The following is a 21940-nucleotide window of genomic DNA, read 5'->3' as shown; positions in this document are numbered from 1 at the left end:
ACATGGTAACTGACAAGAAGTGCTGAGCAAAATTCAAAGGGAAGTGTAGGCTACCTCCCAGACTTTCTGCTTCAAACACAGAAAGGGCATGCAGTCCTCGGGGAAAGTGGAGACGTTGGTAAACTTCACTCACTTAAATTTGTACCACGTGGTTGAAGGCAAAGGTGTCTAATACATAATCTGAAACTTCTGATTATGTTCACTTCTGAAGAAAAAAAGATGCGGCTGTAAACTGTAGTTGAAGACTACATTCTGACTAGCAAGAGAGGATTCTTATAAACACATACAGGGGGCTGAGAAAAGCAGCACGGGGAACCCAAACACGCACCGAGTAAGGAGGGATGATGCCAGCACAGGGCAGGCTAAAGACACGGAGGAGAGATGAAGGCCTGGGAGCCTACCCTTCCCTCTTCCACGGCACATATACACATTTCCCCAAGTCAGGTCAACTGAACGCATCTCTATGCGTGGTGGTAATGACATGGTGAACACAAAGCCTCTGGGATCCTGTGCCCATGAACACAGTGACGCCACATCTCAGAATCTATTCTAAACATTCAGGAACCCTGACAGCGACTTTACATGCAAAATGATTCCTCGGAATATCATTTATAATAGTTACAAAAGAGAAAAGTCTTAAATGCACAGAGAAATAGTTGAATAAGTTATAGTAAAACCATACAATAAAGATATGAGCTGTTTAAAATGATATTCATAGGTAGTTTTTTTTAAAGATTTATTTATTATGTATACAGCATTCTCCTTGCATATATGCCTGCAGGTCAGACAGGGCACCAGATCTCATTACAAATGGTTGTGAGCCACCATGTGGTTGCTGGGAATTGAACTCAGGACCTCTGGAAGAGCAGTCAGTGCTCTTAACCTCTGAGCCATCTCTCCAGCCCCATAGGTAGTTTTAAGTACTTACAATGCTGAAAGAAAACCCAGCACACCCAGTTAAATATATAAAATAAGAATGCAGGAACTACAGAGATGGCTTAGGGGTTCAAGTGCTTATGCACAAGCATGAGGACGCTGAGTTTGGATCCCCAGCAGCCATGAAAAACCCAGTGTAGCAGCAACTGTCTGTAGCACCAGCACTGGAGACATGAAGGGCCCAGGGGCTTGCTGGCCAGCTAGTCGAGCCAAAACAGCCAGCTCGAGGTTCAGGGAGAGACCTCACCTCAAAACATAAGGTGGAGAGCAATAGAGGAGGATACCCAACCTGTGGCCTCCACACATGCTTGCACGGACAAGCTCATCCGCACACTTGTAAACACTCTCTTACACGGTATACACAAAGGCAGGCAGGCAGGCAAACAGAAAATACAATAACTGACAAGTACTGGTATCTCATTCGACTCTGTATGTTTTCAGCTTTCTTTTTGCATTTATTAAAAGTAACTGTGTGCACATACCACTTTTCTCCCCATGCTTATGAGCCACCTGTATATCCTCTCAGGTAAAATATCTTCTTCACCTTTGCCAGTTTCTAACTAGCTTTCTTACTTGGAGCTTGGAATTCTTTATTCCAGAGGCAGCAGACCCTGTCTAATTGCAGGGCACTGTCTTTTAAGAACATTCCATCCCTCACCAAAATCCAAAAGCATGCAAGCCCCTTCCTTATCCAACATGCACCCTGCATACATCCTCCATATTAATTATCCTCAGTTCTGCTGGATGTGAGTGAGAGGTGACTCCTCAGATTAGGAACCCATAGGACAATGGCCCAGCTGCACCGTTCTTTTACTGAACTTGGCAAGTACTTTCTCTCATGGTGTGGTCAGTTATGTCATCTTGTTAGCACTTGTTAGCACAAGAGCCTGTAGCCCTGTTGGTCTGGCTTTGGTATGTAGCCCAGGCTGGCCTCGACCTCCTGACCCCCTCCTACCTCAGCCTCCAGAGTGCTGAGATCACAGCATATTAAGCATAGTTTTTAACACAGCAAAAGGTTTTCATTTTATGAAACCCAGCGGGTCACTTTTTCCTTTTGTGGATCATGATTTTTTGGTGTCAATTCTAAGAATTCTTTCCTTGCTCCAGTTTGCAAAAAAATTTCTCCTACTTTCTTTTCCCAGAAATTTTTAGCTTTACACTTTACATTTAACCCTTTGATCTATTTTGAGTTGATTTTTTATATAAGATGTGAAGTTTAGCTAAGAACTCATGTTTCTACCTATGGATGCCCAACTTCTGCTCCACTGTTTGTTCACAAGACAATTTCCCCTCATCAAGTTGCTTTTCACCTTTGTCAAAAGTCATCTGGGAGAAAAGCAACCATTTCAAGCCTAACAGAATGGCACCTACCATAATTCCAAGTACTTGGGAGGCTGAGGAAGGAAGACGAAATTGAGGCCAACTTGGGCAACACAGCAGGGCTCAATCTCAATTAAAGGGAAGACAGCAGCCAGGGCTACACAGAGAAACCCTGTCTTGAAAATAAAATATGGGGGTGGGACAGGGAGAAAAGTAATTATCTTGGCAGTGGATAATAGACAGAGCAGTTTTTTCAGGTATTATAACCCTTTGTAGATATAATAAAAGTGTATCTTAGAAGATATTATATGTACAAGTTCTGCCTCCAAAACTCTACTGTTGACCAGGCAGTGGTGGCACACGCCTTTGATCCCAGCACTTGGAGGGCAGACACAGTCAGATCTCTGTGACTTCATGGCCAGCCTGGTCTACAGAATGAATTCCCGAACAGCCAGGGTTACACAGAGAAACCCTGTCTGAAAAAACCAAAAGAACAAACAAAACACACATAGATATCCTTGTTTCAATCCAATCCTAGAAAAAAATCATTTAGACTTTTGTCATTAAATATGATGCCAACTGTAAGGTTTTCTGTACCTGTTTTTTATAAATCAGGAAGTTGAAGCCCGGGGCTGGTAAGGTGGCTCGGCAAGAGGACTTGATTTCAGATTCCCCAGAACCCACATTAAAAAGCCAGGTCTGTAACCCCAGAACTGAGGAATGGAGGATACCTGAGGAGTCCTAGGCTTGCTGATCCACTAATCTACCCAACTAGTTAGCTCCAGGTTCCATGAGCAACCTTGTCTCAGAAAATAATGTGGAGAACAATAGAGGACACCCAACATTGACCTCTGACCTCCATCCACACACTCATATAATATGCATGTGCACTCACACACACACACACAAAGGTTGAAAACCCTCTGATGTTACATATCAAAAAAATCTGTCAAGGGGGCTGCATGGTGGTACATGTCTTTAATCCCAGCTCTATCTAGGAAAGCAGAGACAAGAAGAGCTGGATAAGTGTAAGACCAGCCTGGTCTGCATAGTGAGTTCAGGGCAGCCAGAGACCAAATTGTAAGACCCAATCAAAACAAACATACGAAAATCAAAACAAAACAAAAAATCAAAATCTATCACAGGGGAGAGATGGCACAATGGTTAAGACTGCTCTTGCAGAGGACACAGCCTAGTTCCCCATATCCACATGGTGACTCACAACCATCTGTAAGGTTTGGCCTCCAGACACCAGGTACATATGAGATAAAGAGACATACAAGCAGACAAAACACACCTACCGTTAAAAAGAAAAGGCAATCTGTTGTTTTCTTCTGTAATATATTTATATTTTAAAGCCATTCTATTAACCCTACCAGAAGCATAAGCACCTCCCTATTAACATATTGAATACCATCATCTACACATCTATTTTTTACCGTTTTGTTTGCATGTATGTATGTACGTACCTACGTATGTATGCATGCATGCATGCATACCACATGCATGACAATTCCCCATAGAGATCAGAAGAGAACATCAGATAACCTGGAACTGAAGTTGCAGATGGTTTTGAGACACCACAATGTGGATGCTGGGAATTAAACCCAGGTCCTCTACAAGAGCAACCCAGTGCTCTTAACTCCTGAGTCACCTATCTCTCAAGCCCCTAACAATATTAAATTTAGCAATGAAATTTCCACCATACATTTCCTAAGAAAACAGTTTGATTATAAAGACAAGACAGGGGCTAGAGAGATGGCTCAGCAGTTAAGAGCACTCTCTGCTCTTCCAGAGGTCCTGATTTCAATTCCCAGCACCCACATGGCAGCTCACAACTGTCTATAACTCCAGTTCCAGGGGATCTAACACTTTCACACATATATGCAGGCAGGAAAACATCAATTCATATAAAATAAAAATAAATATATCTTTAAAAAGATAAAGACAAGACAATAATTTTGTTTTGAAAAGTCAATTTGACAGTCGGGTAAACCTTAGCAAATACAATAATGGCAGAGGCAATGCAACAAACTGCTTATATATTCTTACTGCAGCTGGGACATATACAAAGTAAACAAACTTACTGGAACAGTGGATATAGCTCAGCAGGAAAACACTTGCCTACCAAGTATGAGACCATAAGTTTGATCTTTAGTGTTTGCATGCTTGTATGTACATGTACACACACACACACACACACACACACACACACGGTGGGGGGTGAGAGGGGGGAGGGAGAGAGAGAGAGAGAAAGAAAGAGAGAGAGAGAGAGAGAGAGAGAGAGAGAGAGAGAGAGAGAGAGAGAGAGAGAGAGAGAGAGAGAGAGAGAGAGAGAGAGCTAGGCATGATGACACATGCCTGTAATCTCACTCATTTGGAGGTTAAAGCAGACAAAATGATCATGAGTATTAAGCCAGCCTAGGCTACATAGAGAAGGAGGTCAACAGACCAAAGTCACCATTGGACTGTGTGCTTTTCTGTTTGAAAAAAGAAAAGAAACACCAAGAAGATTCAGTTCCCTCAATGTGAATTAAAATAGTCCCGGCTGTCCTGGAATTCACTCTGTAGACCAGGCTGGCCTCTGACACAGAAATCTGCCTGCCTCTGCCTCCCATGTTCTGAGATTTAAAACTCAGATGGACAGAGTTTTATTCTAGCCAGTAGAGAGATTATTACAAAATAGGAATATTACATGACAGAATTCAATAAAATGCTAAATCTACTCATCCAAGAAAAAAGATCCTTGAACATTTCAAAATAATATGGGGTGCTAGTGCATTGAGCATACACTCAGAATTTAGTAAACACTTGTTCATGAATATTTTATTTTGATTTCTCTTAAGCCTAGAAACTACTGTTACACATTGATTTATTAAATAAACAATACGTATGGTGTGGTGTGTGCCCACCACCACAGCTTGGCTCGTTGTTTTCTAATTCTCAAGTAATCCATTTAAATAAAAATGGAGTTTTTGTTCTGTTCCTTACTTTGGGTAGTAGAAAACTAGCTGAAAATGAGCAAATGCTCCTTTCAAATTCTAACATCTGCAGTCCAAGATGGAATCATTTGTCTGCCTTCTATACATTTCTTCTGCTACTGGGTTTTTCTGTTTTCTATTTTAATTTTGAGACGTGAGAAGGGTATCATTTCACAATGTAGGCCTAGTAACCAAGATGGCAGGCATTAGGTACCACAAGTAGATGTCTTCAAATCTTCCCATTAACCAAGATTCTACCAAGAGTCTGATGGGCGCATTTAAAATATTGTCTCTCACATGATGCTGTAAAGACAGGTGGAGGTTCCGATGAAAAGGTGCACACATGCTCGCTCTTCTCTGCAGAGGCAGGCTACAAAGAAAGTAAATGCATGCTCACAACACTGGTCTGCCTTACAGAAATCCTTATTGTCCTTGCTTATTCTAGCCAGGCCAAGGCACAAATTAAGGCATTTTTATTTTTAAATACAATTTTCAAGATACTTAGAACTACTTCCTCTTATAGAAGAATACATCTTTTTTGGTTTTTCAAGACAGGGTTTCTCTGCAGCTTTGGAAACTGTCCTTGAACTTGCTCTGTAGACCAGGCTGGTCTCAAACTCAGAGAGATCTGCCTGTCTCTGCCTCCTGGGTGCTGGGATTAAAGGAGTTCGCCACCTCCACCTGGCTGAAAGAGCCCATCTTATAGACAACTGAAAACAATAAGTGTCCATCATTTCTAACATAATTTAGGTTACAATTTCCCATCTCTGGCCTAGAATTTAGTAAACACTTGTTCATGAATATTTTATTTTGATTTCTCTTAAGCCTAGAAACTACTGTTACACATTGATTTATTAAATAAACAATACGTATAATCCTGACTAATCCTGTTGGTCTTGACTGTCCTGTCCTACACTCCAAAACCTTGTTTTCTACCCTAGTTTTATCTTGTTTCAACCTGGAATACAACCACACACACTCCAAAATGAAGGCTGGTGGGAGGAGATGAAAGGATTGGCCTCACATTTCTGAGCAGCCAAACATAAGGTTCATGTCTCTTGGTTCCTCATTCAAATCTTACTTTAAGCTTTAAGACTGGATGTAGTAGTGCACACCTTTAATCTCAGCACTCAGGTGACAAACTGGTAGTTGTCTGTGGAGTTTAAGGGCAGCCTGGGCTACATAGAGAGACCCAGTTTCAAAAAATAAAAATAAGAAAGAAAACAACTGACTTTACATAAGAAGCACTATTACAGCTAGAGAAATGGTTCAGTGGTAAAGAGTACTTGATGCTCTTGCACACGACCTGGGTATGGCTCTCAGGACCCACACACTGGCTCACAACCATTGTAATCCCAGTGCCAGGACAGCCAGCGCCCTCTTCTGACCTCCTCAAGCACCAGGCAAGCAGGCAAAACACTCCTCATATACATGAACTACATAATTCTAAAAACTAAATCATTCTTAAATTTAGTGCTCATCTTATACCATGCATCATATAAGGAGGGAAAAACTAATCACAGCAAGCATCAGTAGAGAGATTATTACAAAATAGGAATATTACATGACAGAATTCAATAAAATGCTAAATCTACTCATCCAAGAAAAAAGATCCTTGAACATTTCAAAATAATATGGGGTGCTAGTGCATTGAGCATACACTCAGAATACAAATGTCACTATATAAGTTGACTGGATCTGTGGCCACAAACCCGACTTCAAAAGTACACTGGTTCTGTGAACTTGAACAAGTTCCTTATACTCCCTGAGACCTAGTCTCCTTCCATATAAAATGACACTAATAAAACTTCATCGCTGGGATATTTTCTGACATAGAAGATATGCATATAATAAGATGTGTATGTTAGCATATCATTTGGTGAATTTTTATCAACACTTGGACCCATTTGACCAGTTCTCCAATCAAGGTGTAAATATTTCCCTCCTATATATATCTTTCCACTCAATTCTAGTCAGTGGCCCAGAGAAATGCACCACTGATTAGTTTTGCCTGTTCTACAACTCAGCGGAATGAGGAATCATCTACTATTTGGTGTCTGCCTGCCTTCTTTTTCTTTTTCTTTTTTTCTGGTTTTTCGAAACAGGGTTTCTCTGTATTGTTTTGAGGGTTGTACTGGAACTCGCTCTGTAGACCAGCCTGCCTCTGCCTCCTGAGTGCTGGCATTAAAGGCGTGCGCCACCAACGCCCTGCTTGCCTTCTTTTATTCTGCCTGGAACATTTTTGAGATTCAGTTTTTTCTAAGTAGTATTTTATTGTTTTCCGTTTGAGGGCTGAACTCAACGGTTTGTTTGTTTGTTTGTTTGTTTTCAAACAGTAGGAAGGCATACCATTAAAATCTGTTGATTAGAAGTATTCATTATGTGGGCTATGGGCTATGTCACCTTTAATATTAACACATGAAGTACTAAATACACACATTTCAAAGCCTGGGTAGCCTTATGGTTATTGAATTTGTCTTTCTCACACATAAGAAATATAGATACCTTTTAATTGCAAGAAATACAGAATCTTCACAACTAAAACTACATTTCTCTACCCACCTAGCCAGGAGGTTCTGTGCTGAGCTCACTCCAGTTGTCGCATCTGCTGGGCTGTGGCCTCAGTGTCTTACACATAAGCCCCTGACACAGATTCTGCATGTTTGACCTCAAAAGACTCTATCCAAGCCCAGCACTGTTGTCAGACAACCTGGCAATAGGCTAATGCTGCTCTACGTGACACAACACTGTTTCGTGGGATGGGTGATAAGACACAATTTTAAAAGCTCATCTGAAAACTTTTGTTTAAGACAAGGTTTCACTACGTAGCCCAGGCTGACCTCCCAAATGCTGGCTGGGATTAAAGGCATCCACCTGGCTAATTTTTTTTTTTTTTTAGATACAGTCTCTTTATGTTGGCCAGGTTGGCCCAAAATTGCTGGGGCTACAGGTGCATATCACCATGCCCAACTCAATCATTCCTCATTCATCATGTGCACAACATATGTGCCTTTCTAGACTCTAAGACCCATTCTTTCAGAACAAGAGAAAAAAAATAAACTGCGAAGTCCTAGGTTTTTAATTCCCAGTACCATAAAAGCAGCCCAGCAGTTCATAATCCCAGCACTTGGGAGGTAAATGCAGGATTGCACTTTCAAGGTCATCCTCTAGTACATACCAAGTTCAAAGCTAGCCTGGGATAAACAGAACTGTATGGATGGATGGACAGATGGAAAGAGGGAGGGAGGAAAACATGGTAGGGAAAAAAGAAAGAAAATGAAAGGAAAAAGCAAAAAAAAAAAATAACAGATAAAGTTTATCATAATAACATGAACAATATGCAACCTTTTCCTGAAAGTTAAGATACTGGGGAATGGAAATATTCTCAAAGAATCTCAAGGAAAAAAAATACTCAAAAGGAATTGTGGAACTAGGGTGCTAATTAAGCCATATGTGAGAACAGCAATCCGAACTCTTGGTATGTGTGTCTGTCTTGAGCTGAAATTGAAGCTGGGCCTCAGGAACCCAGGGTTATGTGACATTCTGAAAACTGTTGTCCAAGGCTGTGGGTTTTTTGTTTGTTTGTTTTGTTTTTTCCTTCTTTTAATTTTGCTACACAGTCTCACTAAGTAGCTCAGGCTGACCTTGAACTTTCTACCTGTTTGTCTCAGCCTCCTGAATAGTTGGGCTTCAGGACCTATACCTCCAGATCAGCCTTTAGTTTGGTTTACAGAGAAATCAGAGCCCTTGAGAGATGGTGTCAAAATCAAGCTACAACATGGTAATCTTCATGGGAGATAGTTTAGGAAATAACTCATGGTTTATTTTTCCTCCATAATTTGTTAGAGGAAAAAAAGAAAAAGAAAAAATATCCAAATAAACCTTCTTCAAGAACTCAAAACAGTATTTTTAAAACAGCTTTATTAAGCATAAGTGTAGATTTTTCTTGCACAAGAATGAGCACATTTACTGTAATTATTCCATCACACAATTTGCCCTGATCATATGGCTAGCTTCTCTAGAACTTGTCATCAAATCAAAGGCAGTACTAAAAGTACACTAAACGACCTACAAAACAGAAAAAGTCTAAATGCTCAAGGCCTGAAGACAGGCTTGGATTCCCCTGGGACTGAAGTTACAGGCAGTTACAGGCCTCACAAGGATGATAGGAAGTGAACACTAGCCCATTGTAAGAGCACCAAGTGTTCTTAACCACTAAACCATCTCTACAGCCCCATGTTTCCAGTTTTTCCAAATTTAGAGGACCGGGCAGTGGTGGTCCACAACTTTAATCCCAGCAGAGGCAGGTGGATCTCTGTGAGTTCGAGGCAAGCCTGGTCTACAGAGTGAGTTCTAGAACAGCCAGGGATACACAGAGAAGCCCTGTCTCGAAAAAAATAATGAATGAATAAATAAATATATAAATAAATAAAATGGATAAACTGACAGATAGATATTTAGTGGTACAGCATGGTGGCACACACCTTTAGTCCCAGCACTCAGGTGGTAGAAGCAGGTAGATCTCTGAGTTTGAAGGTCAGCCTGATAATATAGGAGTTGCAGGACACTCAGGACTACATAGGGAGACCTTGACTTAAAACCAACAACAAGAACAAAAATTAGTGGTACAAATCAAACCGAAGTAAAAAACAGTGTTATTCACACTATACACACCCCCACCACACACAACAAAAATAGAAATAAATTTGTAAGCTACAAATTTAGGTGGTTCCTGGGTTCCTGGTCTAAAGTCATAAACTTGATTGTAACCAAGAAGAAACAACAGGACAACAGTATTTTTTTCAAAGCCAAAGGAAAAGAAAGAATGACTGAAAAATCTGAGATTCTGAGTTCTTATATAATGTTCTGAACTTTAGAGTCTAAAGTTGTCCTCATGCCATTTAACAGGCAAGGAAGCCTGCCCAAGTAAACCTGAGTAATTCTGCATAATACACTAACAATAGGTCTTGCCGTCAAGCAGCTTACATTAACAATAAAAGTCAACCACAGAGATAGCAAAGCAAAGCAAGATCAAGGGCCACATGACTCAGGGGGGAAATTAGGATGTTTGAGTTGGAAGCAGAGAGCCATAACCAAGGACCACAATAAGCCTAAAAAACTTCACCAAAAGGTGGGCAGCAACTTAAACAGATTAACAGGAATTGGTGGGAGGATGAGTCTGTGTCCTGCCCCCACACAAAGGCCTGTCCTCCCTGCCTGACTCTGGCACAGCTGTTGGCAAAGGATCTGAATCGGATTCCTTCCATCCGCATTAAGCAATACACATGAATAAGATGAAAAACTCAGAGCAATTCTGGGTTCCTGCCACTCCCAAATGGCAAGCAAGGGAGCATGAGATCTAAACTGAGCAAAGCAAACCTCAGAGCCTCAGCTAGGGCACTGTAAACGGAATGTCTAATGGAAGTCTAGTTAAACCAAACAACACCTAGCTCAGAATCAGCCTCCTGTGTAAGTGAGCTAACTGCCCAGATGAAGAAGCATCTTCCAAGGCAAAAACAAAAACAAAACAATGACAGTCCAGCAACAGAAGTGCATGTGCGAGTGCACACAAACACACAAACCAACAGAGGCACCACAGAGCCAGTGATCTGACTCAAAGACTGGCCGGTCTCCTTGCCAGCAGACAAATCAGTTCCTATGTAGATCAGATCACTTCTCCTCTATTTTCACCTGGTTTATCAAACGCAACACATCAAGAAACCATAAAACTGTACCACTTCAGAAGTTCTCAGTTTTCTGGTGTCTCTTTTTTGTTTTGTGTTCTGATGGGCCAGGGGCTGTTTAGTCTGATTCCTGACTTCAAAGCAAGCTATAATCATTCATACTAGGTATGTGAATTTACATATTAGACAATATTTTTAAAAGCAGATAGCCTGCCTGTCTAGGGACTCACCTTATGGTATTCTTGACCTTCTGGGTCTGAACACAAGTTATTCCCTGCCTCCAAGCAGCCATCATGTTTTCTTGGCTTCTGTTGAACCCACTAACCAAACAAAAAAAACATTCAAACTCTAATGATTAATACCCAAATCACAAACCTGGCTCCAAACTAAAGTAAGTAACTTGAAGATTCTCCATTTGCATGACTCCTCTCATGGGTGTTAATAATCCTACATTTCTTTCCTATAGATGAATCTGAGCTCAGAGTCCTCGAACTGTCTCTCGGAGCTATACTTAGTGTACTAGAAGGGAGGGCTCTGGGACTTGAGTATGTCCTTGAAAGGGCTGGGTATGTGTGAATGTGGGCACATATGCCATGGTACACATCATCATCATCATCACAATAGTCAACTTTAAAACTAAGGAAATAAAAGGTGAACATTATAAAATAACACTCTGTGATCCTTTTAAAGATACCTACCTCCAACTTCATTACAAACATCAAAAATAAAGTCCACAAAGGTGTAGTCATCCAGGACCAGCTCTGCAGGAGAGCAGCTAGCTATGAGGGATGATGAGTGTAGCATTGTAAACTTAAGTGCTTAGCCAGTCGGTAGTGGTTCATGCTTTTAATCCCAGCACTAGGAAGGCAGAGGCTGGTGGATCTTTTGAGCCCAGCCTGGTCTACTGAGTGAGTTCCAGGACAGCCAGGGCTACACAGAGAAACCCTGTCTCAAAACAAACGTAAGTGCTTTCTGTTTTCAAACTACAATTTTAACTTAGATTATTGTTTTCAAGATACCTCATTTAACACTACAATTTTTTAGGGTTTTTTTCCCAAAATATTTTAAGAGGTGCTAAGTCATAAGTTGTTTGCTTTTCAACAGAGGTGAGCAACATATAAAAACCAGTGACCCCAGTAGCTGCAGCTGAGTAATATCCAATGTTGCCTACAGCAAGCATAACTGGAACAACAGGAAAAATGAAACCTGGTGCTTTGGGCTCCAACCTAGTGCTCATGTTTTAGCTGTGAAACAGAAACAACAGTGAGTGACCATCTTCTACAAACTGGAAGATCTTTAACATGATGAGAAACAGGGCCAGAGAGATGGCTCATCTGTTAAGGGCACCAACTACTCTTGCAGAGGACTCAAGTCCAGCTCCCAGCGCCTTCATCATGAAGCTAATAACCATCTTTAATTCCAGCTCCAGGAAACCTGATGCCCTCTTTTGGCCTCTGTTGGAACCTGCTTGCACACAGACACACATACAATTAAAAATCAAAAAAAAAATAAAATAAAATACTTTAAGGTACGTTAATAGAAAAAGAAATGCATGCATATATGTATAAAATTTTAAATTAAATACATGTATATATAATTTAGCTAATTAAAACCTCATTGTCAAAACTTCAAGGGTATATTTTAAATGACTAATTTTACATTAAATACACTCTACAGTAATGAGTAACATATGTTGAGTTCTTTTTGTTTGGGGCGGTGTCACTTTTGAGACAGAGTTTCTCTGTGTAGCTGGCTGTCCTGGAACTGGTTCTTTGGACCAAGATGGTCTTGAACTCAGAGATATGTTGGTTTCATTCTTAATACACAGTAGGCATTTTACTACATGCTCTATATGATTACATTTAATACTCACAAGGACACTAAAGAAGTGAGTAGTTGATATTATTTTACAGAAGAGTAAGTAATGGGGATGTCCTGTATGCTGTGAATATATGTTTCTGTTATTGGCTGATGAGTAAAGCTGTTTCAGCCAATGGACAGGCAAGATTTAGCCAGGCAGGAAATGCAAACAGGAATAGAGAAAGGTAGTAGATGGAGTCAAAGAGATACCATGTAGCTCTCTAGGAAGCAAGAGGCCTAGACATCAACAGTAAGCCAAGACCACTTAGATATACAGATTAGTAGAGGAGGGTTAATAATTAGAGAGAGCTAGCCAATAAGAAGCCTGAGCCATTGGTCAAACAGTTTATAATTAACATAACCCTCTGTGTTTATTTGGAACTAAATGGCTGCAGTACCGGCCGGGGATGGGACAGAAACTTCCACCTACAAGTAACATTTAGAACTGTGTCTGTCACTCAGTAAACAGAAATGCAAGCTAACAATATTACTCTGTGTGAGCCAATAACTAAGCTAGGAGCTGGGTGTAATAGCAGCATACTGCCTTTCTTCTGAACCACTGATATGTGAATGAATAACCACAAGCCCATCTGTTAATAACAATGCAGTACCCATAGATAATTCGACAAAAAGTAGTCAAGAAGGAAATGTTAGTTTAGGTAAAGAGATGAAGAAAGATCTCCTAAAAAAGGTATCTGTGAGATAATAAGTAGGTAGGGGAAACTAAGTACAGAATATTGAAAGTCAGCTGAAGTGCAAAATCGTCATGGAAGAACAGTGGTGAATGAAAGAACCTAAAAAAAGTGTAGCAAAGGGAGTAAGGTAAGAACTCTGGCTGCTCTTGTAGAGAACTCGGGTGTGGTTCCCAGCACACACATGGCAGCTCACAACTACCTGTAACTCCAGTTTCAGGGGATCCATTGTCCTCTTCTGATCTCTGTGAGTTGTTGTGGAATATTATTTTAATTAGACAAAGATGTGTTACATTTGTTTATGCTGCATTTGTTTAATGACGTAAGGATGTGTGTTTAATTATGTAAAGATGTGTTGCATTTGTTTCACCTCACTTGCCTATGGCACCTGATCAGTCTAATAAAAGGCTGAAGAGCCAATAGCTAGGCAGGAGAGGGATAAGCAGAGCTGTCAGGCAGAGAGAATAAGTGGAAGAAATCTAGGCCCAAGAAGAAAGGAAAAAGAGCGAAGAGAACAAGGGAGACACCCAGGGCCAGAAGCTAGGCAGACACCAGTCAGACATGAGAAGCAGAGGGAGGGAGGGAGGGAGGGAGGAAGGAAGATAAAAAAGCCCAGAGGTAAAACATAGATAGACAAACAGGTTAGTTATAAGAGCAAGTAGGACACGCGTAAGGTAAGGCCGGGCACTCATCACTTCTAATTCCCATCTTCCATCCTCTATTTCTCATCCTCATTATCTTCTTTAGTTCTCACAGATGTTTTTCTATTATCTTGAGCCTGTGACCTGCCCTTCTGAGCTGCTAATAACTGCCGTCAGGGATGACAGAGGCATGTATGCAAGCCCTCCATGTGCAAAGCCTGTCCACCCATCATGCACCTTTCCCACAGCCTCCAAGTTCTCGACAGCCACCCTGACTCCTGAAGCTCAAGTTTGTTTACAGACAGGTCCTGGGTGTTCTCACTTTGACTCTATACTAACAAGTCCATCTAAAGGTTAGAAAGGGACCACCCATCATGCACCTTTCCCACAGCCTCCAAGTTCTCGACAGCCACCCTGACTCCTGAAGCTCAAGTTTGTTTACAGACAGGTCCTGGGTGTTCTCACTTTGACTCTATACTAACAAGTCCATCTAAAGGTTAGAAAGGGAACGAAGTTAAAAAAACAGAATGGTATCTCACCCACCAACCATCTACTTGTGAACAATTTTTAAATGTCAGGACATGTATTACAAGTCGGTACATGGCACAGGCCTTTGCCCAAGCTCAGTGCCACAACCAAGAATCCAGACATCGTTAACACAGATGAATAATGTCAACAGAGATAAAGTTTACAACACCTTTGGAGAGCTTTACCTCTGAAGACTCCCTCCTCCATCCTGCCTGCCTGAATGCTTCCAACACTCACTTAAGACTCAGAGCTCTCTCATGTGAATGCTGACCCTGATTAAGGAAAGCCAGGTGGCTAAAATGCTAGAGGATGGAGCCCTGGCTTTTTCTGTTTGGTTAAGATGTGAAGTGCAGTAGCATAAAGAAAAATAGAAGACTCAGTCAATGATGGCATATAAATAAGCTAATTAAGATAAATTCTTTAAATTGTTTACTTAGTGACCGCCGCCAAATTCTATAAGAAAAATAAGTGTTGCTGTAATTATGCCGCTTTGTATTTCATTAGCTACCACAGCAGAAGATTATGTATTGTGCAATAATTATATTCGTTGAGCCAATAAAATCAAAAGCTGCTGTCAGAGAGCTGAGTTTATATGCCCTTACAAGAGTCTTTCCCCCTTTCAAAACTAAGGTAGGCCTAGAAGAGTTCCTAAAACAATCCCCACCCTTTTTTTACTTCATTGGTTTCTCCAATCTATGGAGAAATGGTTTCTGAATCAGCAAAGCGCTTCCCACAACCTCACCAGACAATTAGGAAGCCACTTCAGAGATGAAGGGTGGGAAGCTCCAATTCTAAGAGAAAAACTACAAGAAAACTGCCCACTTCTAAATGGCAGCTCTTTCTCCAAGTCAACATTACAATCTATAGTTTGTCCTGTAAGTCAAGCTCCACTGCCGTATAAAGTTAACCTGTCTCTCCACTCAGTGAGGTTTAAACAGAATTTTCAAAAATACTGAAATCCACAGTAGGCCATGCCTTAAATCCCAGCACTTGATAGGCACAGCAGGAGAACAGCCAGTCTACATAGGGAGTCCCAAGACAGCCAAGGCTACATAGAGAACCTTGGCCTCCAAATCCAAGTTATAGTCTTCTGAACTTCAATCATATTTTATAATCATATTATGTTTGCTTTCTATCAGCCACCTCAATATCATGTGAAACAAAAGCCAATGTAAAAACTGTTTTGGGCCCCTTCTTAACCTCGGAGTTTAGTGTCCTGCTTGGCACACCAGTTCTTAATTATTAGTTGACTTGAAGGTTACTTTCATAGTAGAAGACTTCTGGCTCAATAGGATACTTAAGTCAAATGAGGATAGCAAGCTTTGGAAATATCAATTACTGGGATGGACAAGAAGCCACAGGTCCTGAATCTAGTTTTTAGCAAGGTTGTTGTCAGTGACTAACAACCACAATAACAACAACAGATGCCTGAGGAATTCTAGTTCTAGGATTCTTTCTTTCTAATTTGTTTTCTGTGTTTCGTTTTGAGACAAGATGGTGATGATGAAATCTATCAAACTGCTTCTAAAGACTCAGTATTTATAAAAGCCCATCTCAGTAGATCTGCCCCATCCTAATCCTAGCCACAGCAAAGCACAGTTACCCTATATTGCCAAGTCCTGCAGAGGCAAGATTGGAGTCCCAGTGACTAAATCTTAATTATGACTCACTTAGACAAGCCAAGACACACTACTAAACAAGCAAACTGCTGACTTGAGATTGAATGATACAAAACACAACAAAGTCGGCCAGCAAACAGTGCTCCCTCCTAGGGATCAAAAGATTAGAAGGCTAGTCACTTAAAGATAAACCTCTTCACACCACATTTCAATCAGCTGGGGGGGGGGGGAGTCATGTGACATGCTAATTCACACCTGTAAAACCAGCACAGAGGCTAACCTGAGCTACACAATGAGTCCCAAAGCTGTGAGGCTACAGAGTGAAAATCTTGTGTGTGTGTGTGGGGGGGGGAAGATGCCTGGTGGTGGTAGCTCCAGCCTTGAATCCCAGCAACAGCAGACAGCTCTTTGAGTTTCGAGGCCAGCCTGGTCTACAGAGGAGTTCCAAACCCTGTCTCCAAAACCCAAAACAGAAACAAAAAGAAAAGGGTCAGGTATGATGACACACACCTTTAGTCCCAGCACTGGGAAGACAGACAAATGGACTCTGAATTGGAGATCAGAGAGTTCCAAGCCAGCCAGACCCTGTTTCAAAGACAGGTGGGTTTGGCTCAGCAGTTAAGAGCACCTGCCGCTCTTGAAGAGATCCTAGGTTCAGTTCTCCTATCCCAAGGGACTTGATGCCTTTTTCTGGCCCCTGTGGATAACAAGCACACATGTAGTGCACATAAACACATACAAGCAAAATACTCAACATACATAAAATAAAAACACATCTTTGAAACAGGATATTTAGGCTGGAGAAATGTCTCAGTGACTAATGTTCTTCCAAAGGACCCAGCCTTGATTTCTGCCATCCATATGACTATTCCTCCAGTGCCCAAGGAAATGATGACTTCTTCTGACTTCCATGGGCAACAGGCACACATGTGATGTCAGACATACATGCAAGCAAAACTCCCATATGAATAAAAATAAATGAATTATAAAAATAAAACTTAGGGTCTTGGTAGATCAGGCATTCAAGGCCCTACATTCAATTCCAAACACACACCCAAAAAATTGTTACTGCCAAATTTAAGTTTTGGGACCAGCAAGATGGCTCAGTGGGGAAAGGTTTGAACCCTGGAACCCATATGATGGCAGGAGTGAACTGAAGTGACTAAGTGACTAAGTGAGTCAACCAGCTCATGAAGGCTATTACTACATACACTAAGTAAAACAATTTTAAGCCTGGCGGCGTCGGTGGTAGTAATAGTGATGGTGGTGGTGGTGGTGGTGGTGGTGGTGGTGGTGGTGGTGGTGGTGGTGGTGGTGCACACCTTTAATCCCAGCACTTGGGAGGCAGAGGCAGGTTTAAGGGCAGCTCTGAGTTTAAGGGCAGCCTGGTCTCACAGCAAGTTCCAGGCCAACCAGGCCACAGTAGTGAGACCTGTCTCAAAAAGGGAGCAAGTAAAAAAGTGACCTGATAGCCTGGCGTTGGTGGTGCATGCCTTCAATGCCAGCACTCGGGAGGCAGAGGCAGGTGGATCTCTGTGAGTTCGAGTCCAGCCTGGACTACAGAGTGAGTTCCAGGACAGCCTCCAAATACAGAGAAACAAAACAAAACAAAAAAAAACAAAAACAAAAAACAAAAAAAAAGTGACCTGATAGGATAATAAAGAAAAATGTTATCTGCAAATCAGCCACAAGAGTCACTCAGCTACCTTTCTTGTCCTCAAACAATGAGACAGTGTTTGATAAGAAGCCTAGCAGAGGAGTTCTGGTTCCAAAGGTGACAGCTGGTCATGTGAGGTGACCATGAGTGGACTCTGCCCACCTCAGCTCTTCTGAAGGGTCCAAAGGCAGATCAGAAGCAAAGCCTTCTGTCTAAAAACAGTTTGGGGAAAGACTGTTAATCTATAACCAAATATCTACTTCCTGGCGGGAAAATGTCTGTTCAGCAGCCAAGGAGCATTAAGAATGAGAGTGACATGTGGCCACCCCCTTCCTGGCCTCCCAAGTCCACATGGGTTTGTGGTTATTCTTGTACTACAAGAGTATCGCTTTCAGAGCTAGAGCCTGCTAAGCCCCCAGGAAAGCCACTCTGGTGGAGCTGTGCTGGGAGTTTCCCTTGAGCTCCACAAGGCACAGCCCCAGACAACAGTGAAAGGCAACAGCTCTGAGTTCCCACCTCTGCCCTGTAAAAACCACAGCCAGGAGCTATCTGCAACCCATGAGCCGTTCTGATCTCCTACTAGAACCTTGCAAATGACTTTCACTGGAGGCACTGGTCAGAGCCTAAAATCAGGGTTCTTGGTCACTAATTCTGTTGTAAAATTTATCTAATTCTAACAGTAAGTGAAATTTCCCTCCACACCCCCACTAAAAAGGAGAGTGGGAGACCCATAACACTTTGCCCAGCCATATAGCCAACTATCTTGACCACTGCAGATTTCCTGAGAAACTGAACTAATTTATACACGCTGCCTTAAGCATCTGCCCCATGACTCTGGTATCTGTTCCCTAAAGGTGACACCTGACATTCCTAAAACCAGTCCATGTAAAAATACACACACCAAAACCAATCAAACTGGAGGTTTAAATAATCAACCCTGCCCGTCTTAGTGATGTACCCTTTTATCCCAGCACTCAGTAGGCACAGGCAGGTGGATCTCTTTGAGTTTGAGACCAGCCTGGTCTACATAATGAACCCCAGGGCAGGCAGGGTATATAACAAGATCCTGTCTCCAAAATAAAAAGCATTTTTCTGATGCAAAGGAACTAGAATCCAAAATGGTAAGTGATTAGGTCAAGATCACACAACAGATTAAGAGTAAGAGATGAGAATCAGTCTCCTGTCATGATGACAGCCCCAGACAAGAAGAGAGACCCACTATTCACCAGTGCAAGTGTAGGGGCACTTCCCCTCCATCTATCTGTCTTTTAGAATGCACAATCCCTCTCTGTTCTTCACAATGGGCTTTGTGGTAACAGGCACTAAGTTATATTCAAGGGTCATTTACCAAGCATGACACAACACTACGGCAGAATGCCCAAGTTAGGCAAGCAGCAAAAGACTAGGAGACAATAAAGGCTTTATTTGAGCCAATGACATATTTTCACTTTACCATTCAACACAAAAACTACCGGCGTGCAGAAATTCTTCACCCTAAATCAAGTGTGGTGGTGCTATGAATATTTTAGGGTTAATATCTACGGTTCTTCTCTAGGAGCTTAAACTGGTACAAAAGATAGTTTCATTTCCATGTCAACATAGGTCTACTTTAAAACTGACATCAAGCCCAGCATGGAGGCACTCACCGCAGTAATCCCAGCACTTGGAAGATTGGGGAAAGAAGATCATTAAGCCCAAGGCCAGCTTGGGCTACTTAGCAATATGCTTCAGAAACAAAAAAGCCAAGTGTAGCGATACTGGTCTGTAATCCCAGCATTTGGGAAGCAAAGACAAGAAGGGGTATGAATTGCACAAAAAGGAAGACGAAGAATAGGGAAAGGAGGTGGGAAAGGAACTGTAGATCATCCTCCATTACACAGGAGATCCTTTCCTTTAAAAATAAATAATAAATCTAAAAAAGGGAAACTATCACTAATTTTAATTAAATGCTATCATTTAATCTGGGTAATTTGACATCCATTACCCTCTGGTATTCATGCTCCCTATTCACTTTACAATACTACATAGCTTATCTTAGTTAGCTTTTGGTTGTCATGATAAAACAAAGACCAAAAGCAACCTGGAGAGGAAAGGGTTCATTTCATCTTACACTTCAGGGTAAAAGTCCATCACTGAGGGTCGGGCCAGGAGGCAGAGGCCATGGAGGAATGCTGCTTACTGGGTTACTCTCCCGGGCTGAACTCTCTTTCTTAAGGATTAAACCCAGAGTCTCAAGAGCATATTAGGCAAGGACTCTACAAAGTGAGCCACCTTATGAGCCTCAGCTACCATTCTTACACTGTGAGGACAATCTGTACAGGGTGGCACCATCATTGTGGGCTAGACCCTCCCACTAAACCAGCAATCTAGACAATGCCCCATAGATGTGCCCCCACTGGACAACTTAATAGAAGCATTTCCTCAATTGAGGGTCTCTCTTCCCAGTTATGTATGGATTTATGTCAAACTGACAGAAACTATGACTATGTAGTATCATTAGCTTTTCCCCAGAAATTGTATTTTTATTCTATTTCTTTCAAAGTATTTAGTTTAAGGGACTGGTCATGTAGCTTAGTGGTAGAGTTCTTTCTTGGGCCCCGGGACTTGTTCCCCAATATCACAAAAACAAGCCAAGTATTTATTTAATTTTAAATAAATTTCGGGGCTGGAGAGATGGCTCAGAGATTAAGATTAAATAAATTTCATTCCAATTTACCTGTAATGAGAACAAACATTTTTTTTTATTTAAACTATTTCTTCTAGACTGAGTTACTATTGTTGCTATTAATACTATATACTTTAAAAGGTCAATGTAGATGTGTTGCAAATTTTGACAGTTAAAACCACACTGAGCCGGGCGTTGGTGGCACACGCCTTTAATCCCAGCACTCGGGAGGCAGAGGCAGGCGGATCTCTGTGAGTTCGAGACCAGCCTGGACTACCAAGTGAGTTCCAGGACAGCCTCCAAAGCCACAGAGAAACCCTGTCTCAAAAAACCAAAACAAAACAAAACAAAACAAAACAAAAAAAACCACACTGAATTACCTTGGAAAAGTTGTTCGGGCATGGTGGCGCCTGTTTGTGATCCAAGCACTTGGGGTCACCTTAGTTTAAGGGCAGTGTTGGCTACAGAGAGAATTCCAGTCCAGTTGAGCTACAGAGCAAAGATGAGGCTGCAGAGATGGCTCAGTGGGTGAAACCACTTAGCACTCTTGCAAAGGATGGGGATTTGATTCCCAGCACCTATGTGGTTCACAATTATCAATATATCCAGTTTGAGGGTCTGACATCATCTTTGACTTTGAGGACACCAGGCACACATATGCACATACATACATAGAGTCAAAACACTCATAGGCATAAAATACAATCCTGTTAAAAATTGTTTATAAAAGCTTGGCAGTGGTGGCGCACACCTTTAGTCCCAGCACTCGGGAGGCTGAGGCAGGCCGATCTCTGTCAGTTTGAGACCAGCCTGGTCTACAAGAGCTAGTTCCAGGACAGCCTCCAAAGCCACAGAAAAACCCTGTCTTGAAACCCCACCCCACCCCCAAAAAAAAGTTTATAAAAAACAAAGGCATAAATTAGAGTCATTAAATATTTAACCCCACAGACAGAAAACCCGCTAAAACTTTCTCTGTAATTCATTAGGTCAACATATTTCTCCATTATCTACTAAGAAAGATCTATGAGGAACAAGCCCAGGACCAAGGCCAGAACCTTTGGCCTACTCACTTTAATTGTCAGAACCTGTTTTCTTTAATACACTATGATTCTCTGGAGTTACTAAATTTGCCTGGAATAGGAAATGTTTCAACTACTTAACACTAAAATATTTAGTAAAAGTTGACTCCATCCATTCCCTAAATACCTTCTTGTTCAGAGTGAGTTGGCAGAAGGTGTGTAACATGTACAAAAGATCTTTCCAAAGTTGGCTTACCCATGTGCAAGGCAGATATTTAGACATTTATTCCATTGGTATTGGATCCTCCACCTCAACTCTGCCCAATGGGGTTATAGGC

The 21940-nt window shown here is 41.5% G+C and overlaps 1 protein-coding gene across 1 annotated transcript in view; it reads right to left on the bottom strand.

Moving 5' to 3' along the window:
- Positions 1 to 21940, bottom strand: part of Sik3 (SIK family kinase 3) — a 225485-nt gene that overhangs the window by 150673 nt on the left and 52872 nt on the right.

This window comes from Mesocricetus auratus, unplaced genomic scaffold (genome assembly GCF_017639785.1).
Source record: "Mesocricetus auratus isolate SY011 unplaced genomic scaffold, BCM_Maur_2.0 Super-Scaffold_100022, whole genome shotgun sequence".
NCBI classification, from domain to species: domain Eukaryota; kingdom Metazoa; phylum Chordata; class Mammalia; order Rodentia; family Cricetidae; genus Mesocricetus; species Mesocricetus auratus.
Note: the sequence above shows the minus strand (reverse complement) of the source record. Positions and strands in the feature narration are given on the sequence as shown.